Source organism: Triticum urartu, chromosome 4, assembly GCF_003073215.2.
Source record: "Triticum urartu cultivar G1812 chromosome 4, Tu2.1, whole genome shotgun sequence".
Lineage (NCBI taxonomy): Eukaryota > Viridiplantae > Streptophyta > Magnoliopsida > Poales > Poaceae > Triticum > Triticum urartu.
This window is the reverse complement of record NC_053025.1, coordinates 66703616-66730449: the sequence shown is the minus strand read 5'-3', so window position 1 is coordinate 66730449 and position 26834 is coordinate 66703616. Positions and strand designations below refer to the sequence as shown.

The 26834-nt window shown below is 51.5% G+C and overlaps 1 pseudogene; it reads right to left on the bottom strand.

The window, feature by feature from the left end:
- The window catches only part of LOC125554611, a 60739-nt pseudogene extending 48728 nt beyond the window's left edge, over nucleotides 1–12011 (bottom strand).
- Nucleotides 12012–26834: the final 14823 nt, after the last annotated feature.

The window sequence follows — 26834 nt, the reverse complement described above, 5'->3', positions numbered from 1 at the left end:
TATCTCATCTCATCTTTACCTTATGAATACGACTGCCTGTTCATTTGTTACAAATTTAGAATGCATAGCATGTCTATAACCACATCATTGCTATATGTTCCTCTCATTTCCTAGATTTTTATGACCACACATGTTATTGTTAGAGTTGATATGAGAACAATTGGCATCTAATGATTGTTAGAATACATATTATGAGCATAACATCATGATTGCTATATGTTACTCTCGTTTACAAGATTTTTATAACAACGCATGTTATTGCTTAGAGTTGATATGAGAACAGTAGTAGTAAGTGCTATGGTAGAATATGAGTAGGCGATGTCATAGCTGTTTTCCTCTCATTGTTACATGATGTTTGAACCATGACAGATTACTAGAATATGAAAGCCATTGGCTTATTTTTTAACTTGGGGTATGATTATGACCACGACATTGCAATTCTGTCTATGATATGTGTCACTGTTATAATAATCTTAATTCCACACATACTCTGAACATGATTGTTTATTTTTGTCCTTTTGGTCTCCAATTTGAATTGTTGCAGCAGACGCAAATGCACTGGCCTTCATGATTCCAGGACCTGGAATCATACCAGCCGATGGGTGGTGGTTTATCGCTCGTTCAGCTGACGGCGGTCATTTGATGCTCATTCACACATACCAAATTGACCAAACCATTACATCAAACCACATGCAGTACAATGCGTGGGGCGTTCGTGACATTGATGGCTATGGCTGCTTCGTGTTCGAGAAAGATCCCAGCTCCGTTGGGCCAGGCGTATTCAACTGGAGGCGGGTTTACAGCCTCGACAACCACTCCTTGTTCCTTGGGCTAAATTATCCGATCATCCAACCAATCATCGATCATATCACCGGCGATGATTACTGTGCTATGCAACTTCCATTCGCGAGGGGGGGCTGTGTTTGCACATCATACCATGGGTTTCATGAATCACCATATCCAAAGATTCGTCGACACAGCTTGTTGCCAGATAATCTTCAGTGTGTGAAAGGCATCAAGCTTCCATGCGATGGATGGCTTTTGCAAACCTGACATGCGGCGATGTGGTTCATGCCAACAGCAAATATGCACAACTTGATTCATGCTGATATCTAGACTGAGCCATGTATTCTGCTGCTATAGCACGACCATCTTTTGTTGGATATTATGTACTGTTGTTAGTTTGAAGCACTCCTCTGGTTTGAAGGATAGATACCTTCCTGGGATCAAGTGCATCCTAACTCACCTGCGTAGGATGTACTGATAATGATGATGGAGATGCTGTATATATATACATATATCAGTTAGGCTTCAAGTGCGTACTTGTTAGTTAAACCTATGTATAACTTGTGACACTAAATACGACTAGTAAGTAGTACAGTAGCAGTACTAGTATACGTCGGTCAAATTATTCATCATGTCCACACATTGAATTGATGTGACAACACGCTGCGCATGAGGTGACACAAGAATCCCGACGGCGTGTTCGGGTATTCTGGAATTACCGATGCAAGTCGAAGAAGGATTGGCCCAACCTGAGAAACTTGAGGCCAAAGTGAGTGCTGACAGCGCGAGATTTCAGTCTCTCATCGATTTGTTCATACCAACCATCGACAGCGAGCACGGCATATGTTACACCCAACCTGAGAAACTTCCAGGTAAGACACCGATCGGCCGTCTACTTGCACAAACATATTCCTTTGTTTATAGCTCTATTTTTCTTTTTACACGCAGACCTGGTGAAGCAATTACAATTTGCAGTTAATAAAAATTGAAACAAGTGACTGCAACATGCCAAAGATGTTATGAAAATGCCAACTAGGTACACTAAAACCTGTATTCCACAATACTGCAGGTATCACACTGAGTGGCCTAAGGAAGCATTTCTTCTAGCGCAATTCCAGGGCATTCAAAAGGGGCGCGTGGACGCGTCACAAGATACAGTCGGAGTGCGGCATGCATGCGAGACGGGCAATACCTTGCCGGTGATGGTCAACGGCCGGCAGATGGGCAGCAAAAAAGGTTCTGATGCTGCACACCAACAAGAGCTTCGACCAGCAGAGGACCAACTGGGTGATGCACCAGTACCACCTCGGGGACCTGGAGCAAGAGAAGGAGCGGGAGTTGGTCCTCTGCAAGATTTTCTACCAGACGAACACTAGGGCCAGGAGTAAAAAGATTATAAGTTACTTTGGTATTGGTAGTTGTACTACCTTGTCGTCCGCAAGTTGGTATTGTTGTTAACGATCTTTTGGTATGAACTTGCATTTGCTTCCAACCATCATGTCGAGGGTCGACGTGGATATAAAGCTGAATCATTTTTTCGAAATGAATTTTCAGGCACCTGATTTTTATTTGATGGGAAGCATAAGCACCCGACGTTCGAATTCCCAGTTCTCCAATTTTTTTGAAACAAGTGCATGCACTTATTATCACGATAAAAAAACAATATCCGTGCTGCATCCCAGTTATCAGTCTGTACTTGCAGAATTCTCTCGTTTATTGAGCACATATATTGTTTTTTCAGGTCGAGCAAGTTTCAACTGGGCTGTAGATTGCCAGGGTTGTTTTGTTTTTAACAGGCCCAACCCATGACGACAACGGGGCACAAAGATCCAACAGGTATCTATTGGCCTCTGGCCCGCCAGCGTTAGTTATATTTTGTCTTACAACATCCGCAGGCAGTTTTTTTACTGAATCAAACACACAGCCTAGTTCTATTTTCCTCTTGAAACGCATGTCCTACATCCGTTTTCTAAGCTCTACCTATAGTTTTACTAGTTCGTATACACGTATCATTATATTGAAAACACATAAAATTCCCTTTTCATATTTACATCCTTATTTTTGTTGTTTTTTCCCACCCAGCGCTGATTTTTTTACCACTGGTTTTCCCTTAAACCAACTAAATTTGTCCCACGTCTTATTTTCTTACAAAAACAAAACGATTTTTTTGGCAAATCAATAAGTTCTTAAAAAATGTTTATCATTTCGGGATTACCACAGTTCGGACTCCACCGAAATATGCAAAATAAGGTTGGACTTTTTGACCGTGGTCCTAGGCAGAAAATGGGCTGTAATAAATTACTTAAGAATTAGCAAATGGGCTGCAAATTATAAAAGATAGCAAATGGGCTTTATGTTGTCTGCCACAGATTTGGAGGCTGACTTGTGGGCCTACTAAGTTCATGCGTACACAAGGTTTCTCAAAAAAGAAACTTAGTCAACAATCGACTCTACCAGCATCAGACCATTAGATGTCAATCTAACGGCAATCGTGTTTCTTCAGTCTCTGATCCTCCTGCCCCAGCCGCCCAAACCAGCGCCGTCGGAACCGCCTGCTCCCGCCTCCCGTGGCCGGCAGTGCTGCCGGGAAGGCCTCACGGCCCCAGCATACTCGCATCCCTGGCCTGTCTATCCCTCTACTCACCCACACCTCCTGTTATTTTCCGGCGACGGCAGCCGAACCAGTTAACCCTTGTACTCTCCACCGCGTGGGCAGCCACTGCCGTGTCTTCCCCGGCTTCGTGTTGTTCCCTTCGTAGGCCTCGCCGTCGTCCACCGCCCTGGTGCTCTCGGCGCAGCGTGGTCAACGATGTCCATCCAACGCCCGTAGTGCTTCTTCAACCTCTAGTCTTCTTGCCCCAGCCGCCCAAAGCAGCGCCGGTCGTGCCGCATGCTCCTGCCTCCCGTGGACGGCTGTGCTGCCGCGGAGGCCTCACCGCCCCCTACTATTCGCACCGCTGGCCAGGCCCTGCGGCGATGACAGCCTCACACCGCAGCCGAACCAGTGAACCCTCGTACTCCTCTCCGTGCGGGCTTCCGCTGCTGCGTCGTCCCCTTCCTAGGCCTCGCCGTCGTACACCGCCGTGGTGCTCTCCGCGCAGCATAGTCAACGTGGTCAAGGAACGACTTCCATCGGAAGAGTACTGTACATGGAGAGGCTGACAGCTGGGTCCACGGCCGCACCCCAGTTTTTTTGTGATTTGCCAAGCAAGTCGCTTTGTCAGGCCTGTTGGGCTGCAAATCTTTCAAGACGAGGAGAGCTTTCATTCGGCTGGCCGAGAAAATGGCCCATCAGTAATGAGAAATGGGCTGTACATTTTTAAAACACATCAAACCGGCAATTAGTTTCAAATATCTTTTTTTTCATTTCGAGATTTTAAATTACATTAATTTTTATGCGTGGAGAATTTGTTGGATTTTATATTGATATACATTTATTTTTAAAATCAGTTTGAATGTGAGTCGAAATTTCGGGATTAAAAACAGTTCGGACCGCACCAAAATATGCAAAATTTCGTATAATTTTTTAACCGTGGCCACAATATGGGCTGTAATGCTAACAAAAAGAATATGGGCTCCAAAAAACCTTAATAATTAGCAAGTGGGCTGTAAATTATTAGAAATAATGGCAGATGGGCTGTATGTTGTTTCCCACAGATTTGAGACCTTCCTAAAAAAAGGTTGACGCACAAGCAGTGACTGTTGGATGGCCATCCAATGGCCGTCATGCTTCTTCAATCTCTGCTCTTCCTGCTCCAGCCGCTCAAACAGGCGCCGGTGGGACTGCCTGCTCCCTCCTCCCCGCGGCCGGCTCTGCTGCCGCGCAGGCCTCACCGCCCCACTGTACTCCCAGCGCTGGCCTAGCCATCCCTCTACTCACCCACAACTGCTGTTATTCTTTGGCGACGGCAGACGAACCAGTAAACCCTCGTACATTCGTACTCCCCTCCGCGTGTGAAACAATTGTCGAGTCTTCCGTGCCTCCATGTCGTTCCCTTCCTAGGCCTCGTCGTCGTCCACCGCCCTGGTGCCGCACCGCGGCCTGGTCAACGTGGTCAATGACCGACATGCATCTGAAGTGGACTTTAGGTGGAGAGGCCGACAGCTGGGTCCACGGCCGCACGCAAGGAAATGCCTCCTTATTACGTGCAAAATAATGATTTCTCCACCTGACATCTGGGACCCACCGAAAGGGCCTCTGTATTTCGCGAAAAAAACATTACCTCCGCTGATAGCTCGGACCCACCAGCTATATCTTCGCACGCAAGGAAGTGCCTCCTTATTACGCACAAAAAATGAATACTCCCCCTGTTAGCGGGGACCCAGTATAGTGGCAGGCTGACTTGTGGGCCTACTAAGTTGACGGGGACGGAGGGCTTTGTCAACTTAGTCAATATGCACGATTCTAGCTCCAGTGACCGTACGATGTCCATCCAACGGCCGTAGTGCTTCTTCAACCTCTGGTCTTCTTGCTCCAGCCGCCCAAACCAGCGCCGGTCGTGCCTCGTGCTCCTGCCTCCCGTGGCCGGCTGTGATGCGGCAGAGGCCTCACCACCCCCTACTACTCCCACCGCTGGCCAGGCCATCCCTCTACTCACCCACACCCCCTGTTATTCTACGGCGACGGCAGCCTCACACCGTAGCCGAACCAGTGAACCCTCGTACTCCTCTCCGCGCGGGCTTCCACTAATGCGTCTTCCCCAGCTCCGCGTCGTCCCCTTCCTAGGCCTCGTCATCGTCCAGACCACCGCCCTGGTGCTCTCGGCGCGGCGTGGTCAACGTGGTCAACGACCGACTTTCATCGGAAGAGTACTGTACGTGGAGAGGCTGACAGCTGGGTCCAGGCGGCCGCAAGGAAGTGCTTCCTTATTACGCGCAAAATAATTATTCCTCCACCTTACAGCAGGGACCCACCGGACGGGCCACCTTACTTCATGAAAAAAAACGTTTCCCCCCTGATTGCTTGGACCCACCGGACGGTCCAGCGTATTTCGCGAAAAAAAATGTTCCCCCCGCTGTCAGCTCGGACCCACCGGAAGTGCCTCCTTATTACGCACAAAAAATGAATACTTCCCCTGCTAGCCGGGACCCACCATGGTGGGAGGCTGACTTGTGGGCCTACTAAGTTGACTGGGACGGGGGCCTTTGTCAACTTTAGTCAATATGAACGATTCTAGCTCCACTGACCGTACGATGTCCATCCAACGGCCGTAGTGCTTCTTCAACCTCTGGTCTTCTTGCTCCAGCCGCCCAAAGCAGCGCCGGTCGTGCCACATGGTCCTGCCTCCCTTGGCCGGCTGTGCTGCCGCGGATGCCTCACTGCCCCCTACTATTCCCACCGCTGGCCAGGCCCTGCGGCGATGGCAGCCTCACACCGCAACCGAACCAGTGAACCCTCGTACTCCTCTCCGCGCGCGCGGGCTTCCGCTGCCGCGTCTTCCTCGGCTTCCCGTCGTCCCCTTCCTAGGCCTCGCCGTCGTCCACCGCCATGGTGCTCTCGGCGCGGTGTGGTCAACATGGTCAAGGAACGACTTCCATCGAACATGGACTGTACGTGGAGAGGCTGACAGCTGGGTCCACGGTGGCAGCAAGGAAGTTCCACCTTATTACGCAGAAAATAATGATTCCTCCACCTGATAGCAGGGACCCACCAGACGGGCCACCGTATTTCGCGAAAAAAATGTTCCCCCCTGACTGCTGGGACCCACCAGCTACACCTTCGCATGCAAGGAAGTGCGTCCGGGCAAAAAAAACGATTCGCCCCCCTGACTGCTGGGACCCACCAGCTACATCTTCGCACGCAAGGAAGTGCGTCCGGGAAAAAAGAAGAAAACCAAAACGATTCGCCCCCCTGACTGCTGGGACCCACCGGCTCTCCGACTGCTGGGACCCACCAGCTACATCTTCGCACGCAAGGAAGTGCGTCCGGAAAAAAAAACGATTCGCCCCCTGACTGTTGGGACCCACCAGCTACATCTTCGCAGGCAGGGAAGTGCCTGACAGTCAGGACCCACCTGGTCGAAGCGTACGTAGCGTTGTCATTCTGGTCGCGAACGTGTATGTACATACTGGTCGATGTAGAGGCGCGCACATGTCGTAGTAGAGGCGCGCAAGTAGCATGTACACGTACGTACAACGGCCAGGGTGCAAGAAAGAAAATACGGCCACATATGTGTACATACGGGTGGGGTCTCGAACGCCTACTCGCGCATATGTACGACGAGGGCTCGTGTACATGGCTGGGTCGGAACGGAGAAACAGCGTCGTCGTCGTGTTCATGGGTCGGAACGGAATGCGTGGTCGTGTTCATCGGGAGGGCTTGGACGGAAGAGGCGATGGAAACAAGGCCTGGCGTACCACATAAGAGAGGAAACGGACCTCCTACGGTCGAAACAGGGGTCCTGTTGATCGGGAGGGGTGTGGCGTACCGCAAAGTGGAGGAAACGGACCTCCTATGGTCGAAACGGGGGTCATTTGATCGGGAGGGGTGTGGCGTACCGCAAAACGGAGGAAACGGACCTCCTACGGTCGAAACGGGGGTCCTGTTGATCGGGAGGGGTGTGGCGTACCGCAAAACGGAGGAAACGGACTTGTGTTGGAGCGCTACGGTCGAAACGGGGGTCCTGTTCATCGGGAGGGGTGTGGCGTACCGCAAAACAGGACTCCACTGGATACTGTTCATCTCCACCGTCGACCCCCTCCAGCCTCCACGAGCTACTGTTCATCCACCGTCGACCTCCTCCAGCCTCCACGGGCTCCTGTTCATCCAGCCTCCACCGCGCGCTACTCCACCGGCTACTGTTCAACCACCCCTCCACCGTCTACTGTTCATCCAGCCCTCCACACCACGGGGTCCTGTTCAACCACCCCTCCACGGGCACCCCTCCACCGTCTACTATTCATCCTGCCCTCCACACCACGGGGTCCTATTCACCCACCCCTCCACGGGCACCCCTCCACCGTCTACTGTTCATCCAGCCCTCCACCACACCACGGGGTCCTGTTCATCCAGAGGCAACGCCACCGCTCACTGTTCATCCAACCCCCCTCCCGCAATGCTCACTGTTCATCCCATCGATCGGCTTCAGGTAGCAGCAGTAGCCAAGGAATCGCTCGATCGGGTTCAGTTAACAGCCATCGATCGATCGCTCGGGTTCAGTAACACGTAGCCTGTAGTGCAATCGCTCGGGTTCAGTTAGAGCCCAACGCCTCGCTCGGGTTCAGTTAGAGCCAACGCCTCGCACACACGCGCGTACGTGTACGAGAGAAACACCCATCGCTCGGCCCACGACCTCCCACCGTAACCGGGAACTCCCCGAAATTTTCCTCCCCCTCGCTTCTACCACGGTTTTTTCAGTCATGGACGGCCCAAAGAATTTCATGCAGCTGCGTCTCCGGCCCGCCCAGGACGAAAAGCCCATTTTCTGTCACGATTTTTTGTCATAGAAGTAGGAGCCCACCACATCTATGATGATACCGGGTTTTGTCACAATTATCGTCATAGAAGTGTCATATGTATGACAGAAAAAAATTTCCTTCGGCCCAAAATGTGACGGATGTGTCTTTTTTTGTAGTGGAAGCCATCGAATATGAAGATCTGTTCGGGAAGGAAGGTTCCTCCCTGGACATTGTTGTAGACGATTGACGGGGCCATCGAACCTCCTGATGACGGTACAACGGAACTCTCAATGAAAGCACCAATGTCGGTGTCAAAACCGATGGATCTCGGGTAGGGGGTCCCGAACTGTGCGTCTAAGGTTGATGGTAACAGGAGATAGGGAACACAATGTTTACCCAGGTTCAGGCCCTCTCAATGGAGGTAAAACCCTACGTCCTGCTAGATTAATATTGATGAGTATGGGGGTTACAAGAGTTGATCTACCATGAGATTGTAATGGCTAAAACCATAGAAGTCTAGCCTATCTGATTATCATTGTCCCTACGGACTAAGCACTCTGGTTTATATAGACACCGGAGGGGACTAGGGTTATACAAAGTCGGTTACGGAGAAAGGAATCTTCATATCCGAACGCCAAGCTTGCCATCCACGCCAAGGAGAGTCCCATCCGGACACGGGTGAGAGTCTTCGGTCTTGTATCTTCGTAGCCCATCAGTGCGGCCCATGTCCAACAGGCAGGACGCCCGAGGACCCCTTAGTCTAGGACTCCCTCACTCACCATGGCTTGTTTGAGCATGTCGAATGCCTGCTGGGCCTTGTCGCTCCACTCGAATCCTTTCTTGGTCAAGAGCTGAGTGAGCGGCTTCGTGATGATGCCGTAGTGTGGGACGAACTTGCGGTAGTAGTCGGTGAGGCCGAAGAAACCCCGCAGTTCAGTTGGTGTGGAGGGCACCGGCTAAGCTTGCATGGCGCTCGTCTTGCTTGTGTCGATGGTGACTCCATCCTTGGAGATGACGTGTCCCAGGTACTCGATGCTCTTCTGGGCGAACGAACACTTCGACTCCTTGGCGAACAGTTGATGCTCGCGAAGCAACTCAAGCGTGAGACACAGATGTTGTTCATGTTCCTGCAGGTCAATACTGAAGAGAAATATGTCGTCAAGGAAAATGATGATGAACTTACGGATGTAGCGACCAAATATATTGTTCATCAAGCATTGGAAGGTGGCCGTTGCATTGCAAAGGCCAAACGGCATCACCCTGAAGGGTAATGCCCGTGGTGGGTTTTGAATGCAGTTTTTGCTTCATCCTCCTCGCGCATACGAATCTGATGATACCCCGCGCAAAGGTCGATCTTGGAAAAGTATTGTGCTCCCGCGAGCTCATCCAGAAGTTCATCCACAATTGGTAGTGGAAATTTGTTCTTCACTATAGTAGAATTCAGTCGGCGAAAGTCGACGCAGAAGCACCAGCTCCCGTCCTTTTTCTTCACCAACAGGACCGGGGTGGCATACGGACTCATGCTATGAGCAATGACCCCCGACTGCAACATCTCGTGCACCTGTTTCTTGATCTCATCTTTCTGCGCTGGTGAGTAACGGTACGATTCGGTGTTGATGGGCGTCGTGCCCGGCTCCAGGTGTATGCCGTGGTCATACTGACGATGAGGAGGCAGTGATATTGGTTCAGCAAACACATCTTGATATTCAGATAGCACCTTCTGAATATTGGGGGTATTGGTTCAGTGTTTTCCTTCATTGGCGATTCGACAGTAACCAGCGCTGCCGTCCAGATATCATTGGCGAATTCCATCCTGTGGAGTTCATAAGCATCCAGTCCAGCCATGGGGGAGACATTAGTGGTGCGAACCACTTGTAGCTGCACCGTTTTGCCCGCTGTTCCAAACGAGATTCGCTTCAGTTTCTAGTGGCAGTTCATCAGGCTGTGGTCAGATAGCCAATCCATGCCCAAAACGGCATCATACACGCTTAGCTGCAGCACCCGTAGGTCGGTGTGGAACGTGTGTCCTGGTACTTTCCACGCCAACTGCTTAACCATCTTGTTACAAAGCAGATGTTGACCATTTGCTACCCGAACAGAGATGGGTGGCAGTGCTTGTGTTTTGGATGCTATGTGCTGAATGAACGCCTCACTAACAAAGCTATGAGAGCAGCCCGAGTCCACCAAAAGCACCATCACTTGATCTCCAACTTGTGCGCGAAGACGAACGGTGGACAGCGCATCCTCGCCTGAAATCACCTGCTGTGATGAGTTACAGCACTCCGAATCCGGAAGGGCCGGCGCATCCAGCAACTGCAGTGCGTGCACGGTGTCATTTGAGAGGATCTCGCCAAAATCGTCCACCTCGATCATCAGAATTTGTCCGGTGCGCTTGCACTGATGTTCGCAGGATTACTTGTCGCCACAGCGAAAACAGAGTCCGTTGGCTCGCCAGAATTCCCATAGCTGCCGCTCGCGTGCATACTCGTCGCCGCCCGATCGTGGGGGAGGCGCTGCACGCCCTTGGTTGGGGTTGGGTGTTGCTGGAGGTGGTCTGCCAACTGGAATGATGCGTGGGGTGCTGCAACCGTTGCTTTTCCAGTTCTTCTTCCTGAATCCTTGCGAACACAGCCGCTCGCGTGATGCTTGTTGGGGCCTGCAACCGGACGCCCAAACGCAATTCGTCCTTCAGACCGAGGAGGAACTGGGGGATGAAGAATGCGTGCTCAAGGTTGGATCCAAAGACAATAGGTGGTACATGGAGGTCTCAAATTGCTGACGGTACTCCTGCATGCTCCCTGCCTAACACAGTTGCACTAGCTGGTGCATTTGGGCTTCGAATTCTTCAGGTCCAAACTCTGCTTCCACCGCTGTTCGGAATGACGGCCACGACAGAGCAGGGTGCGTCTGTCGGTACACCGGAAGCCACATTGCTGCGAGCCCATCCATGTACAGGCCGGCGGTAGTGACCCAATTGTGTTGCGGCACCCGGTAGAGCTCTAAGTAAGAGAGGCACCACTCCAGCCAGATGCGCGGTGCGTCGCCATCGAAGCGGGGGAAGTCGTGCTTGGGCGGCTTGGTGTAGTGCTCAGCCCCCCGCTCGTATGTTGTGGGCGAGTTCTGCAGCAATAGGGGCGACTCGTCGTTGACGAGTCAGGCAAACAGCAATTGGGCTGCGCCCTCCATGTAGAGCGGTGGTGGCGGGGGTGGGCGGGTCATCGGAGGCGGAGGTGGTGGTGCAGGGTGGAAGGAGCCTGAGGTCGGCGACGTCCTGGGCGCAGATGCCCAAGGTTGCTAGCGGCGGCAGGATCTACATGCGGAGGAGATTTGCGGGCCTCATCCACATCCGCCTATGTCAGACCGATTTGCTTCGCCAAGTGCTTGAGCTCGGTGGAGACTTGATCGTTGTAGGCGACTTGCGCTTGATGGTGCTCGTCAACGGTCTTCTGGCTGGCGTCAAGGTGGCGGAGGATGGTCTCGAGGAGACCCTGCATCTTGTCCGTGGTCTCCGTCATCGCATCCAGCACATGGCGGGTCTGCATTGAGGGCTTGGACGGTGTCGTGGTCGCACTCCGGATCGAGGCGAACCTCGAGCAGGATTTCGAGCGAGCTCGCCGGGGCGGCTCGCACCTAGCTCGGTGGGTGTTACCGCCTGATCGAGGGAACACGGCGGGCGGCGGTGGCGGGTGGTGGGGGAATTTTTTTAGGGAAGGCCATGATTACCAGATTGTAATGCCCTGGATCTCGATCTGTGTAATTGGGGATAGGAAGGAGAGCGCAGAGTAGGTGAGGGGAAGACTTGGAGGAAGGGGAAGGTTTTCATTCATCACACGCTACTGATCTGATCGGTGTCCCGCACATATGTAGCTTCCTTCCATGGGCTACACTTACACGGCCTCCGGCCCACACACACACGCCTGGCCCAATGCCAACACACATGCATGCAACGTTGCAATTCAGTTACCGAATACTGGCTGCACTTGTTCAGTCCGCTACTGATGTGGTGTCAGCATCAGTAGGCGCGACGGTATGTTGGTATGCGGTTTGACCGGTAAAGATCTTTGTAGAATATGTAGGAACCAATATGAGCATCCAGGTTCCACTATTGGTTATTGAACAGAGATGAGTCTCGGTCATGTCTACATAGTTCTTGAACCCGTAGGGTCCACACGCTTAACGTTCGATGACGATATATATTGTGAGTTCTGTGATTTTATGTACCGAAGGTTGTTCGGAGTCCCGAATGTGATCACGGACATGACGAGGAGTCTCAAAATGGTCGAGACATAAATATTGATATATTGGAAGGTTATGTTTGGACACCGAAAATGTTTCGTATAAGTTAGGGCATTTTCCGGAGTACCGGGGGTTACCGGAACCCCCCGGGGGGTTAATGGACTTTCATGGACATTAGTGGAAGAGAGGAGGAGGAGGCCAAGTGGAGGGGCGCACTCCCCCCCCCCCAAGCCCAATCCGAATTGGGGAGGGGGTCGGCCCCCCTTTCCTTCTCTCCCTCTTCCCTTTCCTTCCCCTCCTAGTTGGACTAGGAAAGGGGGGGAACCTACTGACGGTGTCCTAGACTAGGGGGTACTCACCACATCGTCTCTCGACTAGGTGGATCGGGCCGAGGACCCCCATGGCGGTTTACTCATGGGCCACTTCGGGCAGCCCATGTCGCATTCAAGGAATATTCCACAAGACTTGATGATCAAGACAAGGACTCCTCTCCACCAACGTATTTCGATTAGGACTCTTATTATCCTAGGCCTCCGGTACATTATATAAGCCAAGGCCAGGCTAGTTGATAGATTATTATGACATTATTCATCATACCCTCAGGTTTTAGACCACAACATCTCGCGGTAGATCAACTCTGTACTTGATACTCCATCAGTATAAACAAGCGTAGGACGTCGGGTTTTACCTCCATCAAGAGGGCCCGAACCTGGGTAAAACATTGTCTCCTTTGTTCCTGTTACCATTGATCCGAGAATCCACAACTCGGGACTCCCTACCCAGAGATCTGCCATTTTTGACACCGACAATGGTGCTTTCATTGAGAGTTCCCCTGTGTGATCGGCAAAAGATCAATGGCTCGCCTGCAGATCAGCTGCAACGTCGGCGTCTTCATCACCGGCTCGACTGGTCACCTTGGCTTGACCAAGGACTATGCCCTGCCTCCAATCGTCATGTTCAGACGAGGGCCTTCATCAACATCAACTCCGGTCTCTATCATGATCATGCAGCTCGGGGGCTCAACGTCAACATTTCCCTCGGGCGACCGTGCTATTTTTTCGAACAGCGAACTTGTATCCGCTACCACCACCTCCTCGAGCATCGCTTTGACGATTCCTTCAGTGGAATTGTGTGGAATTGAGTCTACAATAAAACTATAAAATTTCGTCGCATTTCGATGGAGCAATCTCCGCCGATCTCCAATATACCGGAGCCCTGTCGAATCTGGATGGGAATCTGGATGAGTTTGGAGCATGGTGTCCAGCATCTATCTCGGACGTCCTTTGGCAAATCCAACCGTTGATCGGCTGCAGAATTCCTATATCTACCACCTCGATCCGACCGTCCAAACTCCGGGAACCTTCCGATTAGTCATCACTTGTCGGATCTATTTTCTGCGCGAATACGAATCTGACCCGAGTTCATATTTCTTCATGAACAGAATATTGGACAACCTTTTTGAAAGAATCTCTTTGTAGGGTATTGTGTTTTGTTTACGAACACATGCTCACAAATTTTGCTCCTTTTCAGAGGTAATCTTCGCCGTCATGCCGGTGTCAAACCAGCCTTTACTCCAGGTTTACCGACCTGCGCTAGAAAGATCGTGTTTCATCGAGATGATCCCAACTTTATCGGATCATCGGCTCGGCAAGCCGAACAAGAGTTCGGCATCACGAATACTAAATTATCACCAGCACCATCACCCCACGGATTGCATGGGTCAGGCACGCAAACATCGCCGCTCGGTCACTTCATCAATCCGGCTTTCACCGTGTCACAAGTTATGACCAGCGTCGGCATGGCCGCACTGTTGCTTCTTCAAGCGAATGTACATCACGCCGAACTGCTTCAATACCTCGGCTGACATAGTAGCTACAACGTCTCCTTACTGACCCGCTCCATTACCTCGGCCTAGACCGGTGGCTTCGCCATCTCTTCATCAGCCTACTCTGAAGACTTCGGCGTCACCCGACGACCAGCTTCGTCACGTTAGCTGGACCAGGGGCTTTGCCTCGGTGAGCCAACCTTTGCCAGCATCGTCATACCGTCGCTTCATCGCCCATTACGCAATGGGTGTGCAGATCTAGTCCCAATTTTGGGAGTAATCTTTCTTCATGTTGCTACAACAGATAAACCAGGTGCTATTAATCCTAGTAATTTTTCTTGCTTGGGTTTATTTTTTCTGAGGAACTATTACTCTGGTTTGTTCCATCAGCTGTACACAGGTCTGTCAAATGGTGGCCGAATTAACGAGGTCGCATGGTGGTTTGGTCAATTTTCGTACATAGTTCGATGAATGCCGAATCCGGAACTCGGAGCGGCTTGTGAATTCAGGCTTTTCCACGCCTTCACCACGTCACACCGATGCCCTGCATCAACATTGACTTCGGCGCCAGGCCACATCTCTTAATTATTTTTGTGAAAAGCAATTATGCAAGGATTTTATATATATATTTATTATTTTTTTGGACCGCGCTATTTTATGTGAGTAGGTGATCAACTTCGGCTGTGTCACGCGGTCACTTCGGCAAGCCAACATCGTCGTCCCAATTGGCATAAATTGGCTCACATGATCATCTTGTTGATTGAATTGCCATACCGACATGTTCAGTTGCCTCGGGGACTTTGGCATCATCAAGAGGGTCCTACCTCATCGGGTGTTCGGCGACAGGTCATATTTCTTTTATTACTCACTTTGCATAAATTATTAATCATGCAACTTTTATTAATGTTTTTATTATTACTATTATCTCCGGCTTGCACTATCTTCTGTGCACAAGTAAATGATCTGGATTGGGCAGCGCTGTCACCTCGGTGTATTGACATACCACGTTACCTCAGCTAGACCGGGGGCTTTGTCATCACTTCATTAACCCATGCGGGGTACTTCGGCGTCACACTGCCGCCTGCATCGGCCGTGCTATGTCGCCACTTTGGAGCGTCGAGCTCTTCGCTCTGCTACCTCGGGACCGGCTTAGGGGCTGGGACCTCGTACCGCCGTAAGCTCGGACCACATCATCAATGTCGAACACATTAACCAGCTAAGTCGCTTTTATGCTCAAATTTTTAAATTTTTAATCTGTGTTCGGTTCAACCATGCTCACATACGTTATTTGTTAAAAACACTTCTCTTAGACAAGTTTACTAGGGGCTCTTAAATTTATATGAGCCATTTTATAGTAAATGTGTTTTCTTCCTAGTCGTTGCAAAATCTTTTTCTATCACTCCTTTTTCGACGCGAGTGTGTGGTAATAGCCGGATAGCCCATTTTCTCTCTAATGACCGCTCGAGTTTAGTTCGCTAAACTAGCCTAACGAGAAGTACTCCGCCTTTGGGATAGGAGGTCGAAGATGAAGGCTGACCCACTCGACGTCTTGAGATCAGATGTGTCATGTTAAAGCATGACGGAAGAACAAACTAATTTTAAGACCAATTTTTGGATTGGCACAAAAAAATTGATTTAGTTCGGACGTAGAGTTTCTGCATAAGTTCTTTTGGTTTTTTAAGCTTATGGCACTTTTTGATCTATTTGTGTGTGTTTTTTACGAGGCGGGACATCCTCTTGACCGAGGTACCCTGCGTAATAATCCAGCTTGGGAATTCTTTTTCAACCCATAGTTCGGCATTTTTTCTGCCGACCTGCACCACGGTGTTGGGTCTGAGCATAAATCCCGCAGTACAGTACCCGACACTTTTTAAGCATCGATAATATCAACAGGGGGCTGTGACTTGAGCCGAACCCACTGAGGGAGTCCTGGATTAGGGGGTGTTCGGGTAGCCGGACTATACCTTCAGCCGGACTCCTGGACTATGAAGATACAAGATTGAAGACTTCGTCCCGTGTCCGGATGGGACTTTCCTTGGCGTGGAAGGCAAGCTTGGCGATGCGGATATTCAAGATCTCCTACCATTGTAACCGACTTTATGTAACCCTAACCCTATCCGGTGTCTATATAAACCGGAGGGTTGTAGTCCGTAGGCAATCAACTCCATACACAACAATCATACCATAGGCTAGCTTTTAGGGTTTAGCCTCCTCGATCTCGTGGTAGATCTACTCTTGTACTACCCATATCATCAATATTAATCAAGCAGGACGTAGGGTTTTACCTCCATCAAGAGGGCCCGAACTTGGGTAAATCATCGTGTTCCCTGCCTCCTGTTACCATCCGGCCTAGACGGACAGTTCGGGACCCACTACCCGAGATCCGCCGGTTTTGACACCGACATTGGTGCTTTCATTGAGAGTTCCTCTGTGTCGTCGCCTTTAGGCCCGATGGCTCCTTTGATCATCAACAACGATACGGTCCAGGGTGAAACTTTTCTCCCCGGACAGATCTTCGTCTTCGGCGGCTTCGCTCTGCGGGCCAATTCGCTTGGCCACCTTGAGCAGATCGAAAGCTATGCCCCTGGGCATCAGGTCAGGTTTGGAAGCTTAAACTACATGGCTGACATCCGCGGAGACTTGATCTTCGACGGATTCGAGCCACAGCCAAGCACGCCGCACTGTTTCAATGGGCATGATATAGCTCTGCCGCCGAACAGCGCCTTGGAGGCCGCATACGCATCGGTTTCGACCATTGATTCGGAGCCTACTGTGCCGATCGAGGATCGGCGTTTGGACGCTGCCTCAGGGGCTGCGATCTCAGAGGCGATCGAGCCGAACTCCAGCCCCGCACTCCGCATGGCCCGTAACTCCGAGGAGCCGGATTCCTCTCCGAACTCCGAGCCCCCCGCGCCTCTGCCAATCGAATCCGATTGGGCGCCGATAATGGAGTTCACCGCCGCAGACATCTTTCAGCATTCGCCTTTTGGCGACATCCTGAATTCTCTTAAGTCTCTCTCTTTATCAGGAGAGCCCTGGCCGGACTACGGTCAGCGAGGGTGGAATACGGACGATGAGGAAATTCAAAGCCCACCCACCACCCACTTTGTAGCCACTATCGATGATCTAACCGACATGCTTGACTTCAGCTCCGAAGACATCGACGGCATGGACGACGATGTAGGAGACGAACAGGAACCAGCACCTGTAGGGCGCTGGAAGGCCACCTCGTCATATGACATATATATGGTGGACACTCCAAAAGATGCAGATGGCGATGGGACAGTGGGGGGTGACGCCCCCAAGAAACAGCCAAAGCGCCGGCGTCAGCGGTGCCGCTCTAAATCCCGCCAAAGCAAAAACGGTGATTCCGGCATGGGAGATAATACTACCCCGGATAGCGCCGAAGAACACCCACCTCAGCAAGATTCGGCACAGGAAGATGGAAAAGCCAGCCCTCATGAGAGAGCGGCAGACCGAGAGGTCGAGGATGATAACTATATGCCTCCCTCCGAAGACGAGGCAAGCCTCGATGACGACGAATTCGTCATACCATCAGACCCCGCCGAACAAGAGCGTTTTAAACGCACGCTTTTAGCCACGGCAAGCAGCCTCAAGAAAAAGCAGCAATAGCTTAGAGCTGCCCAAGATTTGCTAGCTGACAAATGGACCGAAGTCCTTGCGGCCGAAGAGTATGAACTCGAACGCCCCTCCAAGAATTACCCGAAGCGCAGGCCGCTACCCCGATCAGAGGAGGAAGCACCTACATCACCAGCGCATGACATGGCAGACCAGCCACCTCGCGGCCGCGACAGAGAGGCCTCTCGGCCCTCCACTCAAGCCATGCCCCGACGCCGCTCAACTAAGGCACGGGAAAATGCACCCGACCTGCGAGACATACTGGAGGATAAGGCAAGACAAACAAGATCGATCTACGGATCGCGCAGGCGCCCTACGACATGTGACAATGATCTTCACGCCGGATACAACAAATCCGGCCGGGCCGAACACATCTCTTCCGAGCTGCGTCATGATATAGCCCAATACAGAGGCGCCGCACACCCGCTATGCTTCACGAATGAAGTAATGGATCATAAAATCCCAGAGGGTTTCAAACCAGTAAACATCGAATCATACGATGGCACAACAGATCCGGCGGTATGGATCGAGGATTATCTCCTTCACATCCACATGGCACGCGGCGATGATCTACACGCCATCAAATACCTCCCGCTCAAACTTAAAGGACCGGCCCGGCATTGGCTTAACAGCTTGCCAGCAGACTCAATCGGTTCTTGGGAGGACCTGGAAGCCGCATTCCTCGACAACTTCCAGGGCACTTACGTGCGACCGCCGGATGCCGACGACTTAAGCCACATAATTCAGCAGCTAGAGGAATCGGCCAGACCATTCTGTCCACGGTTCCTAACAAAGAAAAACCAGATAGTCGACTGTCCGGACGCAGAGGCCCTAGAAGCCTTCAAACATAACATCCGCGATGAGTGGCTTGCCCGGCACCTGGGACAGGAAAAGCCGAAATCCATGGCAGCCCTCATGACACTCACGACCCGCTTTTGCGCGGGAGAAGACAGCTGGCTAGCTCGCAGTAACAACTTATCAAAGAACCCTGGTAATTCAGATACCAAGGACAAAAGTGGTAGGACATGTCGGAATAAAAACGCCGCGTTAACAGCGACAGCAATGAAGACACGGCAGTCAATGCCGGATTCAAAGGCTATAAATCCGGTCAGCGGAAAAAGCCATTCAAAAAGAATACTCAGGGCCCGTCTAGTTTGGACCGAATACTCGATCGCTTGTGCCAGATACATGGCACCCCCGAAAGGCCAGCCAATCACACTAACAGGGATTGTTGGGTGTCCAAGCAGGCAGGCAAGTTAAGGGCCGAAAACAGAGACAAGGGGCTGCGCAGCGACGACGAGGAGCCCAAGCCGCTGAACAACAATGGACAGAAGGGCTTTACCCCACAAGTGCGGATGGTGAACATGATATACGCAACCCACATTCCCAAGCGGGAGCGGAAGCGTGCGCTACGGGACGTATACGCGATAGAGCCAGTCGCCCCAAAGTTCAACCCATGGTCCTCCTGCCCGATCACTTTTGATCGAAGGGACCACCCCACTAGCATCCTTCATGGCGGCTTCGCCGCATTGGTTCTCGACCCAATCATCGACGGATTTCATCTCACAAGAGTCCTCATGGACGGCGGCAGTAGCCTGAACCTGCTTTATCAGGATACTGTGCGGAAAATGGGCATAGATCCCTCAAGGATTAAGTCCACAAGAACGACCTTTAAAGGCATCATACCAGGTGTAGAAGCCAACTGTACAGGCTCAGTAACACTTGACGTGGTCTTCGGATCCCCGGACAATTTCCGAAGCGAAGAGTTAATCTTTGATATAGTCCCGTTTCGCAGTGGCTATCACGCCCTGCTCGGATGAACCACATTTGCAAAGTTCAATGTGGTGCCGCACTACGCATATCTCAAGCTCAAGATGCCAGGCCCTCGAGGAGTAATTACGGTCAACGGAAACACCGAACGCTCCCTCCGTACGGAGGAGCATACGGCGGCTCTCGCAGCGGAGGTACAAAGTAGCCTTCTCAGGCAATTCTCCAGTCCGGCCATTAAAAAGCCAGACACTGCCAAGCGCGCCCGGAGTAACCCACAGCAGGACCGCCTGGCACACTCTGAGCAAGTGTAGCAATGCGGCCCCAACCCCAGCTTTTGCGACATAGCGAAACCAGTACCTTGCGTAGGTAACTACGCCCTTGAAATACCATGGGCACAGGGGAAGGGGCACAATAACGGCACGCCCAAAATACGGCTTAAAACGTACTAGGGGCTGCCGGATTCTTTTTTTAATTTTTTCTTACTTTCAGGACTCCACACTTCGGACGACTTGTTCGGCAATTCGACTGCCGCACAAACGATGCAAGATCCAGGGAGGCAGACAAGCCATGCCGCATTATGGAACTCCCAGGTGGTCTCTGTTACGAGCGGTATACCTGTTTTAAATACAATTCCGCGGCCTGCCCCTGGTCAGGACATATTGAATAGTCCAATATCTTTTGCTTACCGCACTATTTGTATCGTTCGGCTTTGATAAATAGCCTCTCTATAAACAATGCATAGCTTTTGTCTATTTTCTGTATTACTCTCTTTTATATATGTTCATTAATGACATGTTGCACCCGTACACTGTGGTACGGCAAGTATGCCAGGGGCTTCAGTACCCTTTAATATGGTGTGAGAAGTCCGTACACTTTCACAAGTGCGGCACCCCGAACCTATAGCACTATATGCATCGGCTCCGAATCATGATTTGGGTCAATAGTTGGGTTTGCCCGGCTCCTATGTTTTGGTGCCTTACGTTCCTCTATATCGGCTAAGGTAGCACTAGGAGAACCACTACGTTTGTGCCCCGGTTGAGCTGGGTTAAGCACCTCAGTGGAGAAAGCTAAAACTGACTGTCATGATGAGGCGAGAGACCGGTCGCTGTTCGAGAGGTTTTTCGAGTCCCTAAAGACTTATGCCGCTTCGAGCGAGGAGCCGAATTTGTCCGGCCAAGGCGTGGATAGCGCCCCGAACTCGGTCTTCCGAACTAGGGGCTTCGCCGAAATTTAAAATTATAAAGTTCTATGGCTAAGTGAGAGTGTTCAAGCATTATAGTCCGATTGCCTGGTTCGTTGTGCTGAAGCGCTTAGGTTTATCCCGAACACCCCAGCACTAGTGGCATGGGGGCAGAAGCCGACGACTGGCCATCTCTCAATTTTTTGATAAACGGCCGCACAAAAAATAATATTTTAAATTCAACAAGCATTGCTTAAGCGCCTATGAACAAGTTTTCAGCGCACAGGATAAAAACGAGCGAGTTTATTCAAAAATTACATCCTTGGTACATTCATTCGCCACAAGGCGGGCACACGCAAGAACATCCTTGTAATAGTTCTCGGGCTTGCAATGCTCCTTCCCCGGCGGCGGCCCGTCCTTCACAAGCTTCTCACCGTCCAGCTAACCCAGTGCACCTTTGCACGGGCAAGGGCCCGACAGGCACCTTCGATGCAGACGGAGCGCTTGATGGCCTTGAGCCTTGGACAGGCCTCCACCAGCCGCCGCACTAGCCCGAAGTAGCTCCCAGGCAGGGCCTCTCCGGGCCACAACCGAACTATGAAGCCCTTCATGGCCTGTTTGGCCGCCTTATGGAGCTCGACCAGCTGTTTCAGCTGGTCGCTCAAGGGCACAGGGTGTCCGGCCTCAGCATACTAAGACCAGAACACCTTCTCCGTCGAGCTGCCCTCTTCAGCTCGGTAGAATGCGGCAGCGTCGGATACGCTGCAGGGAAGATCTGCGAATGCCCCTGGAGAACTCCGGATTCGGGTAAGTAACAAGTAGTTTACTTTTATATTTCTGCTCTGCATAAAGAATGCCTTACCCGCTGCTATCTTCTTCATCTCCTCCAACTCTTGGAGGGCCTTTTGGGCTTCGGCCTTGGCAGACATGGCAGTCTCAAGGGCCGCCGCGAGCTCGGACGCTTCGGTCTTTGATTCAAGCTCCAAACTCTCATGTTTTTTCATGAGAGCCTGAAGCTCTTGCTGCACCTCGCCGACCTGAGCCCCAAGTTTCTCTCGCTCGGTGCGCTCCGCGGCCGTTCTCTTTTCGGCCTCGGACAGCGCCTGCTTGAGGGTCGCCACCTCAGTCGTGGCCCCTATAATAAGCAGTGCAATCCTGTTATTTTTTGCAATCACGCCTCTCTATAGGCACTTTTCTGTAAGGTATTTCCTACCTTCTTTTTCCTTGAGCTGCTGCTTGGCAAGGCCGAGCTCTTGCTCGGTCCGCTTGAGGTCCTGTTTCAGGACACCCACCTCCGCAGTCAGTGCGGCGGTGGATAGCAGCGAAGCCTGCAGACGCATATTGTCTCTTTATTGTTAGACCCCTGCGAAATTTACTAGATCCTCTATTCGGCTTTTCTTTCCGAACGCCAAACAGAGCATCAGGGGCTACTGTCTATGCGGTACTATTTTTATATATTTTTACTTACCTCGAAGCCTGTTAGGAGGCTAGCGCAAGCTTCAGTCAGTCCGCTCTTGGCGGACTGAACCTTCTGGATCACCGTACTCATAATAGTACGGTGCTCCTCGTCGATGGAGGTGCCTTCAAGCACCTCCAGCAGATTGTCCGGCGCCTCCGGTTGGACGGAGGCTACCGGCTCAGAAGGCTTGCTCCTCTTGGAAGGAGTTCGCCTGCCGCGGTCCGGAATTGTTGAAGATTCCGGCACGGTGTCCGGCTCAAAGCCGGACTTGGAGCCCTAGGGGGTCTTGTCCCCTTTACTCCTGGAGTCCGGGAGGTTGCCTTGCGGCTCCTCCAGGACCACCTCCTCCTGCCCCGGAGCTTGTCGCGACGCCACTTCGGCGTCGTCCGCACTGCGGGGGGAGACAGCGGGCGGAACTGAGTTCATGTTTGATCAATCCAGGGAGCCGCTCGACGACTCGTTGAGTTCGGCCCGGGGCGGGCTGCATGATTATATTCGACATTAGGGAAAGCTGTGCAACAAAAGGAATATCATGAGTTACTCTGGTATTCGAACACTTACGATTTCGCCAGACGCCTGGCCCTGTCCGGCCACTCCTCTTCGTCCTCGTCGGCGTCGGGGGCGTAGTCCGACGGAGGGGTTTTCCTCTTCTTGGACCCTTCGGCCTCCCCTACTGGGGCGACCTTCCTCTTCTTTCCTCCCTCCACTGGGGGGGAGTTTTCTTCTTCTTCCTCCTCCTTGTTTTCGCGGGAGGAGGGCGTCTCGGACTCGTCAGACGACGAGTCCGACACCACCACATTACGGGTACTCTTTCGAGTCCCCGTGGCCTTCTTCTTCTTGGCCTTCTTCTCTGGCACCACATAAGGCGCCGGAACCAGCAGCTTCACTAGGAGAGCAGGGGCTGGGTCTTCGGGCAAGGGAGCCGGACAGTTAATCAATCCGGACTTCGCCCGGCAAGCCTGTCAAAGGTAAGGGAGTTTAGATCCCGCATAGAGTCAAACTATGAAAAAACGTAACATCCTGTAAAAGGTGAAAATAGCTTACCTCGCTAGCGTGACGCTGCGAGCTGTATCCGCGGTCCTCGGAAGCGGATGTGGGAGCCTCGGCGCCTTTGGTTAGCACCCTCCAGACGTCTTCATATGTCGTGTCGAAGAGCCTGTTAAGGGTTTGGTGCTGCGCCGGGTCGAACTCCCACAGATTAAAATCCTGTTGTTGACACGGGAGGATCCGGCGGACGAGCATAACCTGGACTACATTGACGAGCTTGATTGGCTTGCTCACCAGGGACTGGATGCATGTCTGCAGTCCGGTCAGCTCTTTTTCGTCGCCCCACGACAGGCCCGTCTCTTTCCAGGACATAAGCCACGTGGGGGGTCCGGATCGGAACTCGGGGGCTGCGATCCATTTCGGATCGCGCGGCTCAGTGATGTAAAACCACCACGATTGCCACCCCTTCAGGGTCTCCACGAAGGAGCCCTCGAGCCATAGGATGTTGGCCATCTTGCCCGCCAGGGCGCCTCCGCACTCCGCCTGGCTGCCGCGCACCACCTTGGGCTTGACGTTGAAGGTCTTGAGCCAGAGGCCGAAATGGGGGCGGATGCGGAGGAAAGCCTTGCACACGACGATAAATGCCGAGATGTTCAAGACGAAGTTCGAGGCCAAATCGTGGAAATCCAGGCCATAGTAAAACATGAGCCCCCGGACAAATGGGTGGAGTGGAAAACCCAGTCCGCGGAGGAAGTGGGGAAGGAATACTACCCTCTCATGGGGCCTTGGGGTGGGGAGAAGCTGCCCCTCCTCGGGAAGCCGGTGCGCGATGTCTTTGGACAAGTATCCGGCCTTCCTTAGCTTTTTGACATGGCCCTCTGTAACGGAGGAGACCATCCACTTGCCTCCCGCTCCGGACATCGCTAGAGAAGGTCGAGGTGGGAAGTGCGGGCTTGGGCGCTGGAGCTCGAGTGCACAGGAGATGGGTAGGCAAAGGAGGAAGAAGGCGTAGGTAAAAAAAGTGGATCCTTATCCCCTTATATGGGCGGATGCGGTTGTGCGTCCCCACCAGCCTAGTAAAACTCGCTTGCCTCCCAAGCGCCGTGATAAATGGCGCAGTTGGGTTATCCACGTCCGTATTGATGAGAATCCCGTGAAGGGGGGGTACACGATCTCTGCTTTGACAAGACGTGCCAAGGAAACCGCCTCGCAAAACATGCTGAGGTGGAAAAGTAAAAACGATTCGAGTAAAGGACTTGGCCGTAGTGTGATGACGCACTGCGGAATACATCGGCAGATTTGATTTGTGTCAATATTATTCTCTCTATGGCAATATGTGGAAACTTATTTTGTAGAACCGGACACTACTATTGGTGTTTACAATATTCTATGAAGGACTTGGAGGAGGAACCCGCCTTGCAATGCCGAAGACAATCTACGCGCCGGACTCGTCGTCGTTGAAGCCTGGTTCAGGGGCTACTGAGGGAGTCCTGGATTAGGGGGTGTTCGGGTAGCCAGACTATACCTTCAGCCGGACTCCAGGACTATGAAGATACAAGATTGAAGACTTCGTCCCGTGTCCGGATGGTACTTTCCTTGGCGTGGAAGGCAAGCTTGGCGATGCGGATATTCAAGATCTCCTACCATTGTAACCGACTTTATGTAACCCTAGCCCTATCCGGTGTCTATATAAACCGGAGGGTTGTAGTCCGTAGGCAATCAACTCCATACACAACAATCATACCATAGGCTAGCTTTTAGGGTTTAGCCTCCTTGATCTCGTGGTAGATCTACTCTTGTACTACCCATATCATCAATATTAATCAAGCAGGATGTAGGGTTTTACCTCCATCAAGAAGGCCCGAACCTGGGTAAAACATCGTGTTCCCTGCCTCCTGTTACCATCCGGCCTAGACGCACAGTTCGAGACCCACTACCCGAGATCCGCCGGTTTTGACACCGACACCCACCAAAAGCCATGGTATTCCGAGGAGTCCTTGGCAAAATGTTCTCAAATATTGCTTTATATGCATCAGTTTCGAATTGTGTCTTCGGTCAATAGTTGGGTTGCCCGGCTCCTGTGCTTGCCTCCTATGTTCCGCTTTGTTCGGCTAGGTGCGCAAAGGAAGAACCACTGCGATTGTGCTTCCAGCTAGCATGGTTAAGCGCCTCAGTGGAGAAAGCCAAAAACCAACTGTCACAATAAGCGTAAACTGGTCAGCGATCCGATGACTATATTAAACTATAAGATCGATAGAGGTCACCCTGTGTTAAATGATGGCGTTCATAACATTGAACGAAGTGTTTACGGCTTGACCTCGACTATCGCTGAACACTAACCGGGGGCTAGTTACTGGTCTCCCAACTTTAAGATCCGATGACTAAGTGAAAGTTATAAAGCCCGCATATCTGATTGCCTCGTTTCCGCTAACACAACCGCCTTCGAGCACCGAGACGTCGGCTAAGGGTTGTTTTGTTATCGCGAAAACACCCTGCGTAGCATCTACAAGGGGTTGGAAGCCGACGATGGGCCACTTTCAACTGATAAACAGTCGCAATGGAGTCAAAATAAACAGATCATCGGCATTTGTATTTAATATACGAGGGCTGCCTTCCGCAATCATTGTTATAAAGCCATAAATATGCATCAATTTGACTTAAGATTTTGGCCAAGCTGGGTTGCCTGGCTCCGATGCTTACCCCTATGTTCCCGATTGTTCGGCTAGGCGGTAAAGGGAGCACCTCTGTGATTGTTACTATCGGGTCATCTGAGTTAGTACCTCAAACTGGGTGAAGCTGAAAGCTAGCGATCTCCAAATGCAACTTGTTGTCGTGTACAACTACCATCGTCTCGGATATCGCCAAGTACCACGATGATACAAGAACTACTACCGTCGACGTGTACGACTACTATGTGAACGTGTACCCGACGACCCCGAAGACCTATGTTGCGCCAAGTACCCCCTCGTTGACCCGGACACCTATAGGAAAACGTGTACCACTACGTCGAAGACCGATAGTACCACTACTTTGACTACCGTCGCGGAACGACTACCCTCTACTTCCCTCGTCGAACCCGAACCGTCCCGAATGCACGCTTCGAAGGTATAACCGCCGAGCCGATGACCCCCTGGACGAATGCTTGCAATGTATGAGATGCATGTTTAGATGTTGTATTCGCCCGTGAACGTTAGTTGTTCCTCCTCGTTGCCATGCCGTCCACCCATGGGAACCCGGTAGCCGGGATCCTCTAGAGTCGACCTGCAGGCATGCAAGCTTGAGTATTCTATAGTCTCACCTAAATAGCTTGGCGTAATCATGGTCATAGCGGAACCGATATGTTGTCATCGCTCACATTCCACACAACATCGAGCCAACCATAAAGTGTAAGCCACGATGACAAAATGCTTCATATCATGCTCTTGTCAACATTTCCAAATTGCATAAAACTTGCACATGTCATCCGCATCATGTTAATAACATTTAAAAAGTTTAAAATTTGTTGTTGCATTAAATTACTAATGCATATGAGGATTTTCTGGAATTATTGTTGT